Source organism: Podarcis raffonei, chromosome 12, assembly GCF_027172205.1.
Source record: "Podarcis raffonei isolate rPodRaf1 chromosome 12, rPodRaf1.pri, whole genome shotgun sequence".
NCBI classification, from domain to species: domain Eukaryota; kingdom Metazoa; phylum Chordata; class Lepidosauria; order Squamata; family Lacertidae; genus Podarcis; species Podarcis raffonei.
Window position 1 is genome coordinate 26603207 of NC_070613.1, and position 15235 is coordinate 26618441.

At 39.8% G+C, this 15235-nt stretch overlaps 1 long non-coding RNA gene across 1 annotated transcript in view; it reads right to left on the reverse strand.

Moving 5' to 3' along the window:
• The window catches only part of LOC128424269 (uncharacterized), a 127964-nt gene that overhangs the window by 75217 nt on the left and 37512 nt on the right, over positions 1-15235 (reverse strand). Inside the window, exons 5-6 of the long non-coding RNA XR_008332972.1 lie at positions 10190-10271; positions 9134-9269 (exon numbers count right to left, since the gene is read on the reverse strand). This is a non-coding gene — a long non-coding RNA (uncharacterized LOC128424269). The remainder of the gene's footprint in view (positions 1-9133; positions 9270-10189; positions 10272-15235) is intronic.

The following is a 15235-nucleotide window of genomic DNA, read 5'->3' on the forward strand; positions in this document are numbered from 1 at the left end:
CAAAGCAACCCCCAATAAATTAAATCAGATTTTTAAAAAATAAAGTTTAAAAGAAAAGGGCGGGGGAATACATTTTAAAATGTTAATTTATAAATAAATAAATGTCAAGCCTGATCCCTCCAAGTCATCATGCCTTGACTCAACATTTGCCAACCTGGTGCCCTCCAGTCATGCTAGGTATGGCTGATGAAAGTTGTGGTCCAAAAGATCGGAGGGATGGGGGGTGGAGTGGACCAGATTGGTGAATTCTGCATTAATTCATTATGTTTGAGAGTACAAAAAGATTAAAGGATGTAGCAACATTCACAAGGTCATATAGTTGATACAGAAAGTCATTATAAATGTCTTTTCATTTTTCACTGCTAGGTATTTTTTTCCATGCTATGCCTGAATACAATTCTTCTAGAAAGGAAATTGGTATGTTTTTATTACTAGAGCTAACCTATGCAAAGGCAAACAATCTGAACTTTGAGAAGGTGCCTGTTCATGTCACTTACCTATTATGGGTGCACAGTTATCAGGCAAAGACATATACGAGTGTGTGCATTCATGAATACAGAATTCTGTTCTCTTACGGATCACTGCTGGACAATCAGTATTGAGATGGCTTTCATAAAATGAGATTCTGGCAGAATCGATAGCTGCTGACACGTAATCATCACAGGACTGTCTGGAAATGTCTGGCTGTATGTAGTGTGAATTGCAAAGTGATCCAAATAAGTGATACTGAGGGCAACACACATATACCATGAAAAGTTTCAACCCCAGAAAACTTTGGAGGACAGTAAGAAACACCAAAAAGGAGTCAGGTTGGAATGAGCCCAGCAGGCCAAAACCTGACTAGTTCTGAATTGTTTCATTTGTGGGACGGGTGCTTTAAGTGAGAATGGAAGGTGATAGACCAGGCAAAATGTTCTCACCACCAGTAGAATGCAGTTGTGTTGACAAAGCTCATAACTATAGCTCTCTCTACTCACACCTCTTTAGTCTGGCTTGGCAAATAAGTAGAGAATGGTTGGTATCCTTCAGAAGCTGAATTTGGCCCAGAATTTGCTGGCCATTACTGCATGGCAACAGAATCCCCAATGGAAGTTTGTTCCAGATTTCCTTTGGCAGGGTGGGGGGGAAAGTCAATGGAGATTCCACACAGTTTCCTTAGGCAACTTGTTCTACTGGAGAACTATGTGATAGAGCACTTGAAAGGCAACTACATCTAGCAAAAATGGTCAGGAAAAATCCATTCATCATGATTTCACTGTGTCAACAAAGATGTTAGTGTTTGATGCTGGATTTTAAATGTCACTGACAATTTGTCTTTCACTGGATACCATCTAGACACATTCTCACTAAATCATCTGCTTGTAGACTTCCTTTCTTTCTCCTTGCTAACAACTCATATTACTGTAGATAATTAGGCTGCCATTTCTAGTTCAGAGCTGCTTAGTCTGTGCCAGCCTTCAGTAGCCTAGCACCATCCATCCTACAACTCCTATAATCCCTGACAATTGGCCACACTGCCTGGGAATTGTAGTCCAAAACATCTGGAAGGTATCAAGTTGGCAAATGCTTTACTTCTCTCATGTTGCCTGAAAAACCAAATGCTGCAAGTGAGTTCTTGCTGATTCAGTGATTTTCAGTTAAATTATGTATCAGGTAGGAATGCAATAAAATATTGCAGAATGGCATGCTTCTATTCAGGCCCACCTGCTGCCAGCCATGCCCTTTTACAAGATACTCCATTCCACACTCCTCTCAATTTTCTGTTTCTCCACTCCAACATTCAATCAGCATTCCAGGCCCACTAAGCATACTCATTCTTCTTTGGTCTGTTTTGGGCTTTCCCCCTGGTAACTGATACCTTCCTCTTGTGTCTGGATCATCTGATTTCTGTTTATATTATTATTATTTATTGAATTTATATACTGCCCTATACCCAGAGGTCTCTGGGTGGTTCACAGAACAAAATCAAAATATAAAAACCACAAAATATATAATCAAAATAAAAAACCAACCCAATAATCCCCCTTCCAAAACCCCCCACCAATTTTAAAAGGGCATAGGATGTCAATCAAATCAACCAAATATTCCCTCTGTATTCTTTCATGCCTTCTCATTATTGATCTTATTTATTTACTTTTGTTTAGATTTTCACTAAAGCAATGTTCTATTCATTGCAAAAAGCCCTGGGCCACACTGACTACTCTCACAGCCCAAGGGAAAATAAACCTAGTATATTGTGTGCCCAATACTGCATACCCACAACCAGACAAAATAATATATCTATGAAAATATGAAAGAGATTCATAGCCATTATCAGCAGGGGACGAACTGCATTTCATTGTGAAGAGGAAATGCTTCAGTGCCCTGTTTTGCTAATAATGGGACCAGTCATGCACAAGATGTTTGGTTATTGTAATCTTCATGCATGGTATTTGCACATGCATGTAGTGTGATTTTAGTATTCTGCACAGCCATTAAAAGAGCTGGGCTGTAAAGCTGACTCTTGCAAAGGACACGTCAGAATGCTGGCTTAGACTGTATTTTGCAGAAATAAATACACTCTTGATTTTAAAAAGAAGTACTTTGCTGCAGTGTATCCTAACAGAAAGATTCACTGTCACAATCCAGATGGCATCGTGTGACAAAGGAGGCATGATGACTTAATCCTCTCCTATCTCTTACAGCTAACAGTTTCCGGACTTCTTTCAAAACATTTTGTAAAAGTTTTATGGAACCTTACTTTTCAATAAGTAAAAGATTACGGCAAGAATGTGCATTGTTAACTACAGCTGCAATCAGGGGTGGACTTTGGTCTCTCAAATTTCAGCAGTGCCCTGTGCAAGGCCAAAATACAGCGACCCCCTGCCTCTTGCCTTCCATTATACTCAATTCACTATGTCATAGCTGTGACGCCCTGCAGCACTCCCTAGGCTTGGCACCCAGAGCAGTGGAATCAGTCATGCTGCCCTAAATCTACCTCTGGTGCGATTAAAAGGAGGGTGGGGTTGGGAAGAACCAAAGGCAGTCAAGCTGCCTCATCCAACACCCTGTTAGGCTCTTCTTGCAAGGCAGGAGGTTGGGGGAGGCACTCTTGTGCTTCTACAGCCTCAGTTAGTTTGTCGGTTTGTTTAAAATCAGTTCCTCACCCATAGGGAAAGTGACTGAGCTGTCCCTTAGACTATATGAGCGTGGTTTACCATAGATTCTGTTCCTGGCTTGTTCAATAAATAGCGTTTAAACAAACCACAGTTCCCTGACTTTGGACGTAATAGGGAACTCTGGTTAGCTTGAAAGTGAATGTGGGAATTTGCATTCTCCTCCTGGTGGCCAAGGAAGGAAAAAGAAGGGGGTCATGAGCATCGTTCACTGCAGGAAATTATAGCTTCCCATTATACCTCAAATGGCCAGTATGCAGATATTTGTTCTGTACACTAGAATAGTAGAATTGTCAGGTGTGTAGGCAAAATGTTATTATGCCTGACCCATTAATAGAACACAGAAGATACACTAACACCCCTAAGAGACCAAAAACCAATAAAAAACAATATGCTGTAGCAACACAGAAGTTTAGAATAATGAAAAACCATCCAGGAGGCAAACATTTGTAGTCCAGGCATTCATGTGCTTAAGATCAAAAAGCCTCTATACAGTCATTTCAAATTCAGTGCACTGTAATACTGTGTATGTTGCTAAAAACCAGAAACACTGGATTCAATAAAAGCTTGCCATGTGGGTGTATTCAGACCACCATCTGAATCACTATGTATTTTTATTTTTATTGAGTGTTGCTAGATGTGAGGCTTACTGTGCCGTAACATGCCTGTACTTAAAAAAAAAAACCCAGTCCAATGATTTCTCATTAAGCAGTTTGTCATTTTATCTGTGAAATCAAATTCAACAGAAATAGCAGCAGCTACTCCTGTCTAATAGCAAATGCCTTATGGACATGGAGTTCCAGATAAGCCAGGCCAGGGCATATTGATTTCTGTGGTTTCTGCAGAAAAGAGGATTATTTAGGGGAGAAATCTTTACATGTACAGGGATACACATGGCTGAAGGAGTCTAACGAAACTGTGGATAATTCACAGTAGTCACAGTGCAATTGTATAAGAGTGTAATAAACACAATTTCACAGTAGAGTCGATCTCTTATGTGTGTCTGACACTAGTTTTTAAAATGCTGGACACAACCCATCTGGATGCTCTCCTGCACAGGTGCTGTTGAGCTGAATGGCAACTAAGAAACTGAGTGGCAAACTTTTAAAATGTATGTTAGGTGTCAATATGATCTTATATTTTCAAAATGCCAGCCTGAAATAGCTACTAGTTACAGATAACCTACCGGTAATTATTGGAGATTATGAGGACTAGGAGCTGAACCAAAGCTGATCCTTGGTGCAAATTGCTATGAACCATTGAGAAACACTTGAAATGGGTTCAATCAAATTATTATTATTATTATTCAGATGCAAGGGAAAGCATTTTATAGAACTGCCCTGATGTAGCAAATCTTTAGAAAAGTAGGATATGTGAAATATAACTGGAGTGGAAAAGATAGGACGAAATAGGGAGAGCAGGTGTGAGTCAGAAAGGCAAAAAGAGGTATCTGCTACTGGAGAAATAATAGTTTAGTGAGGTAAAACCCTCGAGATTCCCACCATGCAATTCAGCATAGTGCCTCCGGATCCTTTAATCTGGCCTTGTGAGTAGAAAAGAATAAAGGGCTTGCTCTCCAGCTATGAATGAACTCTACATAACCCATTTGGTGTTTAATAAATTCCTGCAATGTACATCATTTCCAGCACATTCACTAACTTAACACAATTTTGTCCTGCCGTGATGGGCACCTAAAGTGTTAATGTTTTAAAGAAATCATTGCTATTGCTATTGCTGCTGCTGCTGGAGTCCAGCAAGCCATGAAATATTTAAAAAGTGAAGTTTTTGTTTCCCCTGGCTGCAGAGCACAGCCCTACAGCTTTAAATATTAAAACAACAACATTTGAAGCATTTGAAACAAGCACAAGAATTCACTGGCACTTGAATGCTCTCCCTCCACCCCCACCCATTGCTGCTACAGAAAACTAATCCTTTTATAATATAATCAAAAGGGAAGAAGACTACTTAGGAATGCAACTGGCCAGTATGTTTTTTGCATTGAAGAAAGATGTCAAAGTGATACTCATCTAAAATGTGCTCAGAATAGCAGCATTCTTACACTCATACCGCTGCAGTTGATGTAGCCACGCATATTTTGCAAAAAAAGTGGACACAGTTTTGGAATAAATATGCATGTTAGCTGATACATATAGATGCAAATTTACAAATAATTATTATTATTTGTTCAATTTATATACACGCCTTTATCAAAAGATCCTAGGGCAGTGTACAGCATTGAGAACACATTTTACAGAACATCAATAATAAAAACATAATGAAAAGCATAATAACAGGCAGAATAATAAAATAATCATAATAACAGTACCCCCCCCAACACGTCATAGATTATTTAATGGCCAAAGGCCTGGGTAAAGAATGTTTTTGCCTGGTGCCTAAACACATGTAATGATGGCACCAGGTGAACCTCTCTGGGGAAAGCAATAATTTAAATAGAAAACCACAACATCCTAGTGGGAAAGACTGTGGACAGGTGACTTGTACACCTGCTCAGTCTGCTATTTGTGGTCAGTGGATGATGAAGCTTTCAATGGTTACTGGTCATGGTGGCTGTGTTTTGCCTCCACTCTCAGAAGCAGTATGCCTTTGAATACCAGTTTCTGGGAATCACAGGTGAGGAGAGTCCTGCTGCACTCAGCTCCTACTTGCGGGCTTCCCAAAGGCATCTGGTTGGCCATGGTAGGCCTTTAGGCTGATCCAGCAGGGATCTTTTTCTGTTAACTGTTGACAGAAAACTCCCCAAACCCTGCTGTTCCTTATGGATCTTTACCTTTAAGGCAGACTTAAGGACTGGACAGCCCTTCAAACAGAAGACTGTAGGAAAGCAGCAAACATTGTACACCTGCTGCTGTCTCTCCCAGTTCCACAAAAAGTTCTGTCCTCAGCAAGGCTAGAAGAGGGGGAAAGGGCCTACTAAACGGAAGCAAGATGGCATCCCATTCAAGCACTGGCTAGTGTACATCCAATGTGAGAACCTTGTATGCTGCAAGAAGGATGGGAGCATCCCCCTGCATCATCCTGATCACATTTTCAGGTAATCCCTTGTGCTGATGTAGTTCAATTGTGTTGAATAACTCAACAATCTCCTTCCTTAAGAACAAAGAAAGGTGTCTTATAAGAAGTCAGACTACTGGTCCATCTAGCTCAGTGCTGTCTACAGTAAAGGGCAGTGGCTGTCCAGGATTTCAGTCAGAGGGTTTCTCCCAGCCCTACCTGGAGATGCTGGGGATTGAACCTGTGACCTTCTGCATGTAAGGCAGATGCTCCGTCCTTGCTACATCTTACATTGGTCTATATCTGCCACTACCACTTTCACTTTTCTCCCACCCTCAAAGCCCAATTGAAGTCAACTGTTGCAGAGATCGCTGGAGCTCCATCTTTGCTAAAACCCAGTTACCAGCAATCCAGTGCCAACAACCTATGATTATGGTATTCTCTGCAGCCAGAATGGACTCACCTTCACAACTTTTTACTCTTCCTTTTCTCATTAGCTGTTCCATTTTGATGACTGCGTCCTGTTTCATCCCATGCTAACATGACAGTGCTACAGTCTATCTGTTATGGACGTGGTTCAGAAATGCCTTTTCTATTTTGCAGACCTACATTGTCCCCTTGATAAGAGACATGTCTTAAAATACAGGGACATCTGGCAACCTTACACTGGCGTTTTTTTCCAACTTAAAAAAAAAAGCATAACTCAAATTCGATTTTCTCTCTGGTTTGCATAGCTCTGAGCTAAGACACTTTGCACACATTCTGCTGATGAAATTTCTAAGCACTGCTGAATTATGAAGAGTCTCTTTTCTTCTCTTACCCACCCCCACCCCCCCCTTCATGTGCACGTGCACACCAGTCAAGAACACATTTTGGAATTGAAGGATATGAAAGCACAGACAGTTTGGGAATATTATTAGCCAGACCTCATTAATTAAATAAGACTAATGATTTATTCATAAATCCAGGACAATGAGAGGACAATGCAGTGCATTTACATTAGAGATGAGCACATACTTTGAGGAAGAATAAAAGGCTTTGAGCCATAAACATTGAAATCCTTGTTTCTAACACTTGAATGTATTGTATGGACCATTTCCCTGCCTTATTTTATATCTCAAATGAGGAAATTGTTCCGGTAAGGAGTCTGAATGGCTGTTTCTGACCCTCTGGTATATATATAAACCTCTTCAACCATTGCTTCCTTCTCACTTTTCACTTTTACTTGGAAAATAATCCTTAAAAACATTTAATCAAAATCAAATACAGATCCAAGAAACAAAAGACGGAGCAGTATCAATATTAGGATTTCAAATATACGCAAGCTGTCACTGGGAGTTTAATCTTAGCCAAGACTTAACTCCAGAACCCACTTATGGACTAAGCCTGAAACATGCAAGTCGAAAACCCAATATTATGATATACGTATTTCTTGCCAAAGATGATAAGCAACCTATCACTTACTAACATATGTTTCTAGACCCTGCTATTCCTAGTTTACATAATTAATATTTGAAATGGAATGAAACTATTCTATGCCAGTTCCCATTATCAGGGCAAAATATGATCACCCTCTGGGTAGGTTTATGTACCAGTAGGAAGGCAAAATATGATTACTTTTCAGCTAGGTTTATGTGAGAAGTGCTTTGAGTCTATGCACCACTAGATTTGACAAAGGATACTCTGTCCCTGTATGATGCCCATTGCAAGCCAAAGAGGGACTCAATTCATCCTAAGGTCATTGGACTGGCCCAGGCACCCTATCTACGTCATCACTTTGCATCAGTAGAACAGCATAGCAAGGGATTTTACAGTGTTATTTGAGCCAAGTATTTGAGCATCTGAATTTGGTGGCAAGCCTTCCAGGCATGCTGGAAACCCAGGCATCTCTTAATACAAAAGAGAAGATGTGCAGCATTATATAATAATTTAATGCACAACTACCCGTTTGTACTTACAAAAGATTAAATGTGTTTCCCACTTTTCCAAAACAACTTTTCAGCGTGTGAAATAAGTATGTGTACATGCAAAAGTGAGCCTAAGTAAAGCACCTGTGTGTATGTATGTATAAAGTTACTCTGATCATGTGTTATATTGAATAAGTAAAGATGTTATCTTGAAACAAAGAAGTTTTTAAAGTTACAGATATGAGAATTCTTGACATTCTTTGTTTCTTAGCACACTGAATTAAGTAACACCATTCTGTCAGAAGCCAAATTGCAAATTCTCTGAAAGGGTTTGTCACATTCAATATATATTTTATTGATTTATTTACATATTTATTTTGCTGCTTAATAACTAAGGGACTGGGCCCTCTCAGAGTTACTGCAGTGAGAACACTGGTATAATTTTCAAATAATAGACATTTTACTTACTAATAGTGGCCCAACATTTGTTTAAAAGGTAACTTCTTTTGTGTTAGCACTTGTTAAAACTAAGTAAGTTGAAGAAGTCTGTAGAGGACACATTGCACCTAGACACTGTAGGAATATATGTGACTAGGAGGAGAAAGCAAGTTTCTTTCACTGCTGTCCTAGGACCATTGGAAAGACATCAGATATACTGAGCCTCACTCTCCAGGGTGTGGGAAAGGACTCTGGTGCAGCAGAAACAAAGCCTTGTCCCTACCTGCATTTGAGCTCCTGTAGTTCCAAAAACGAAAAGTTGGGGAAAGCCTAGGGTTGTGTTGAGAGAGGACCAGGAAATAGGCTTGGATCCGATGCCTTCTCAGCTGTCTGACACACACTCCAAACCAGGGAGAGTGTTTTGCCTTCGGAGTCAATGTCTCCAGTGAATGCACTTGCCATTGTTTCTAATGGGGGGAAACTGCTAAGATGAAGAAATGCAAGAATGTTCCTCCATCTTCTGCCCTGCTGGTTCCAGCCAGTATTCAGCTTGGATATGGCTGCTAGGCAGCCCTTGCTTTCACTAATGCTATCGCCCCCTTGTTCCCAATCTTTACTCACCTATTCTTCCCTGACAGGGAGATGCACACACCGTTTTGTGGATCGCCTCAGGTGCCGAAATGTATCGGGTCCACTCTGATCTTAGGAGTGCAGGAGCACAGCCATTCCTCAACTCTTTGTTATCTGATTGGTGCATCTATATGGATTCAGAAACAGGAGGGGGAAATGGGTTGGCTTTATAACCCATTTTATGCAAATATCTGTTCAGAAGGGTGTACAGAATAAATGGAGTGGACTGTAATTTCATAAGCTCTCTGGATAGAGCACATTCTAAATCCCAGCACAAATCTCTATTAATTATTTCTAATCCATGTAATTATGTTCAGCTCATATCTGATTTCTAAAAATTATTTTGAGCAACAAACTGCAAGCTGCCCTGCTTATGTAATTTCTTATCAGGCAATATCCAAAGAACATTTAAAAAGACAGATGAGGAACTACTTTAAAGTAATGGAGGAAGATAAGAGTATGTTTATATATGATCAACAAAAAAGTTTCTGTGTGGGTGTGAAGAAATGAATGAATATGTGTGTGTGATGTATTATAGGTTGCTTGGAAACCTTTTGGTTAACAAGAGATTAACAAGTCTAATAATGGTAAAATAATAGTAATGTGTGAAAATGTATTGTTTGGGTGTTAGGTGTACATGTGTATGAATGGGTGTGAGTGTGGGGTGCTCCCTCCACTTTTTGCACTGTCTCAATACACTGCTGGCATGTGGTTCCTGGAAGGTCGACCTACGACCCTCAGCCTGAAAATGGTGCCCCACCCCTGCTGTAAGACAAAAATATGCACACCTAAAGCTACCACCATTTTATTGATTCTGCTCTTATGCCTTTAACAGCAGTCAGGCACATACAAATTAAGCAGGTGGCACTTTTAATAGCATGGAGATTAGCCATACCATCCAGTGTTTTACGAATAAAAACAGGGCATGATAATATCTCAATTCCCATACCTAGGATCATGTCCCCAAGTGTCACCCCAACAAATTGATGAAGGCTCTTTCCTCTGTGCTGTTTTTGTAAGGCTGAACAGAAAGTTGTGCGAGTTTACCTCAAAAGGTTTGATGCCGATCCCGTTCCCCACCCATTCAAGTTGCTGATAGGATGGTCAGGTGCAAAAGAGGACAGGACCCCTGAGGAAATGTGAGGTAAAAATGTAATCACTAAATAATAAAAGCTCATATGCCAAAATCATTATCTAGCATTGTACATAGAGATACCATTCTGAGACTTGGCTAATGTGTTTCTCCCACTTCATCATGGCCTTACAACAATTCTGCAAGGAAGGTTAAGCCGAGAGACAGAGGGTGGCCTAAGGTCACCCACTGAGCTCCTTAGCGGAGTGAAAATTCCCCCACTGTACACAATGATTTAGACCTCAGGACTCCCGTCCTCTTTATACCATATCCACTAAATAATAATAAAAGCTCATTATATTGTATATAGAGATGTTACTACAGAGATAGCATCCCGAGGCCTGGCTGAGGGGCTCTTGGATGTGGTATAAGTGCTGCCCCACCACCAGAGAGGGAGGCCTGCTGGAAAGAGATGGCACTTTCACTGCCAGTAGTACCATGTCCACGAAAAAACTTGAATTTAGAATATCGGTGGGTATGAGGTTTTGAGCTTACCTTATTGTTATGAGGCAGATAAGGGTTGGTACATGTGTTTTTTTCTTTCCAGTAAAACATGTCTGCAGAGCTCTACAGTCTCCCAGGCTGCCTGTGCTTCCGAGAGGTTACCTCATGCTGGCCACCATAAATTTAAAGTCCTGCCACTTTAAACACTCAAGGTTACCCGCAAAGAATTCTGGCAGCTGTTGTTTGTTAAGGGTGCTGAGAGGTGTTAGGAGACTCCAATTCCTCTCCCAGAGCTGCCGTTGGCAGAGTGGTTTAACAATCAATCCTTTCTTCTCAGGGAACTCTTGAGAATTGGAGCTCTGCGAGGGAACAGAGGCCTCGAGTCCTGACAACTCTCAGTGCCCTTAAAAAACTACAGCTCCCATAATTCTTTGGGGGAAACCATGACTGTTTAAAGTAGTATCACAGTACTTTAAATGTATGGTGTGAATGTGGCCTAAGTTTCCCCTTGAGCTTTACCTGTAGCATAGGCAACCCAGGAAGCCTAAAGAGTGCAGACCACTGCTGCTGAGGTGATTTGTACAAGGAAATAACAGACATTCAAACAAAAACCCTCAGCTACTTCAAAAGGTGAGCACAACAAAAATTCCACCCCTGAAAATTTCACTGAATTTTTCACTGATTAATTTTGCATGCTGTTTTGTTTCTTCGTGAGGTTCATTCATTTAATTTCAGCAATTTATATGCCATTTAATCACTGAAGCCTGGAAGTGGCAAATATAAGAATCACAAAAATGCATATACTGGATGAAATCAGTTGCAATTAATTATGAAAACAGAAAATTTATGGATAGTGGCTGGGGTGGGGGTGGGGAAAATTGTTTTGACACAAAACTACACCCAGCCAAGCAAGCCCCGGAGCTGGTATGGCTAACTGGTTCCTATTCACTGCAATGAGAGGGGAAATAAGGGGGAAGGGCAAAGAGGGGAAGGAAAAGCCACGCTACGCATCTCAAGTAGGCCAGAATGGGCTTATGATGTGGTATTCCAGTGAATCTCCCTTACACACACACCACCATCGCAGGATTTTTAGCAATATTAATAAACATTGCTAAAAAGGTTACAACCTCTCTGCCTATTTTTAATTACTCTACTAGTCATATATCCCTCCCCCCCCTCCAACAGTGGGATACTTTGCTCCTGCTTCATAGAAAGATACAGTATAAGACAAAGAGTCCAGCAAAGAACCCTAAAGCCTTTATTTTTAGGCCTGTGGTTGATAAGGAGACTAAAGCAACTTAGGCGGGGAAAACAGTGTCAACAGTTCACACACAGTTTCGTTTCATGTTTAGGAAAAGCCAAGCAAGGCTGAAACTATGTAACTATGATGGGATTTTTTTAAAGAAGAAATGCACAATAAAGGCAGCCACAACCTATACCTGATACATGGAAGGTCATTTCTAGGAGGTTTTGATGTATTGGAACTTGAAAACACACACACACACACACACACACACACACACACACACACACACAGGCTATATTCATTCTTGCCCAAAGGCAGAGGATGGCATAGTTGCTTGGGGACTGCAATAGTAATTGCTCCTAAGAGGGAAAAGAAAACGTTCCCAATTGCCTTGAAAAGAAAGAAACATCTGAAGGACTCTTCAGGGCCATTCCAAGTTCAACTGAATGAAACCTTTAGCAAAGTGATGCTTTTATCCGAGAGTATTGCTGCAATCAACAGAAATGGACCTAGACGGAGACAAGCCAGGAGGAGAGACCGAGAGATGGCTATTGTGATGGGCATATCAGAACTGGGAGGGGAGGGGAATCAGCAAAAAACTTAAAAGAAAAGTAAAAGTAAAACACCAGGCAGTGAGTTTCTTCTCAGTTGTTCAGCATTTCTGCGCATACACTACTAGACAACAGAGGAGAAAAGTGTAACACCATTTATTCATTCATTCTGTGAAACTGGGCTATACTGGTTATTTTGCTACATTGTTGGCTAATGTAATTGAAGTACATATAACAGAAACAGAAAGGGGAAATAAGACTTCTTCAGGGACCCATTAATTTCTTAAGGATAAAGTGTTTGAAGGTTCAAAGGCTTTGTTGAAGCTTATTTTAAATTTAAAATTTTCACTGCCAGGGGATTGATTACTATTCTTGCTTTAGCTTTATCAAACAATAAGTTGATCCCTGTCCTTTCAAAATTTTATGGTACTGCTCTTAGTATATTCAGCTAATTCTTTGTTTTATTTTTTAAAGGGAGGGCTAACTTCTTATAATTATTTCAAGGACAGAATTTATTTATTTATTTATTTATTTTAAAAATCCCTCTAAACTCTCAAGTTCTAAAAGCTGAGAAGCAATAAGGGTTCCTTCACATGGGGGAGATTCAATACATAGTATATTTGTGCATAGCTTTCCCTCTCTGGTACTAATTGTCAGATGCAGTGGCAGACCAAACACATCTAGATCATTTGTAATGTAATAATAATAAACTTTCCACTTGACAACCAGCAACTGAATATGTGAACTGACTCCAATGAATATATCGGGAGGGGTGGGGGGCTTCAAACATGCAAGTCATCACATGAAAAACATGATTGTGCGCACCCTGGCAGAGCAAAATTTCTACCCCTTCCCTCCCACCAGTCATCATAGATTTCCAAGTGCTGCTATTTTCACACTTTTCAGCTTCAGTAAAGTCTTTTGAACATGTCCAGCAGGTTCCATATGCTCTAAGGCTTTCAGAGCAACCCCTTGAGTGTGCATATGGGTGTTTTGCAGAAGAGGACAGTCCCATCCATTTTTATGGAGGAAGCAGCTCTTATGACCTCCAGGGGAGCGCCATACCTGTATTTTGCACCTGCAGCAAGTTGTTAGATCAGGCAGCCTGATCTGAATAATCTTAACGGTGACACTTCTTTCATTATTGGCTAATTGTTCTCTACTTTATCACATCTTGTATAATATGGGGTTTAACTGATAAAGTTAAGCACCAAGGTTTCGCCAGGTGAACATTAGGCACCTGCCATTAAAATGAATGAGAATGGAATGTGCTTAATCTTAGCTGGATTACACTCCAGTTAGTTATAGTTATATATGGTTAGTTATAGATATGCTCAAAAGGCTGTAATTCAGCCGTGTGATCCTATGCATGTCTATTCAGAAGGAAGGCCCACTGGGTTCAACAGGACCTACTCTCACATAGGAGTATACATGATGGCTGCTTAAAGGTTGGATCCAACCTGTCAGTTACACTTATGTCCCACTGAAATAAATGGGATTTAAGGGCAACTAAATTAGGTATGAAAATAATGAGAGCTTAAAAATCTAAAAGAATGTCTGCTTTGGAATTCCCACCCTCCATAGGACTAATAAACAACAAAAATCAATGAGGTTCCAAGTATATCATTGAACCAATACAAACTTACCAAAAGGACAGCCAAATAGCTTAAGTGTGTGTGTGTGTGTAGTTTTGTACTATTTTGTTGTTGTTACATTAAACTATGCAATTGTCATTTTCTAACATTTTAATGGCTTCTGGATAAATCTTCCTAACTGAATCGCCAAATGTTCCATTAAATAAATATGCATAGAATTTTCTGGCTAATCATCTGTCATCATGAGTTGAAGCCCACAGCTGCTAAGAAAGACATCTAATTGCTGTTTCATCAGGCCTGGCTATTCTATTTACATAATTCTCTTACTGATCTTAATATAGATAGATAGATATATAAAGAAGGATGCTAACGTATTGCCTCATTAAATGTAGAAAGCTAAAGAAACATTTCTAGTCACAGCTGGTGGCTGATGCATATTTTTCTTTTCTTAAAATGTGATGGATCTTTGTGTAAATACATATATAAAGATATGTACATCCATGCATGTATATTATGCTTATATCTATGTCTATAAAATATGGGCATGTGGTATTCAAATTGAGAGCTAAACAAACTAGCTCTTTAAATGAGCAAGAGAGATAAAACATGACCAAAAGAAATTCTAATCCATGGCTTTTTCCTTTGATTTTGTGCAGTGTTTTGATTAAAGAGAATGTCAGCTGCAGATAGAATTAAATCCATAGGAATTAATATGTTTTCCTAAAAAGCATATTAATTGCCTTTCTTTCTAAAACAGAACTCTAATCACAAATTTGATAATACACCTTGTTAGTGCTCCATATGCAAATGTGTTTTAAAACAGTATTTATAGATTTTGGATTTGGGAGGTTCTCCTTAAGATCGGGAGAGATTGTTGAAAGTTTCAGTTTAACTGTAAAATTGTACTGCTAATACTACAGCAAATATAACAGCAGTAGGAGTTAAGACTTGGGAAGGTTTTTTTATTTCAACCCCACATCCCAGGGTAAATTAGAACTGTTTTTTGTAAACCACACTACCAGTATCAAGGCTGCTTAGGATATCTGTTTCCTGAGTATCAAGAATGTGCTACAAGAGGGATGGGAAACCTGTGACTCTCAAGATGATGTTTCAACTCCAACTTCC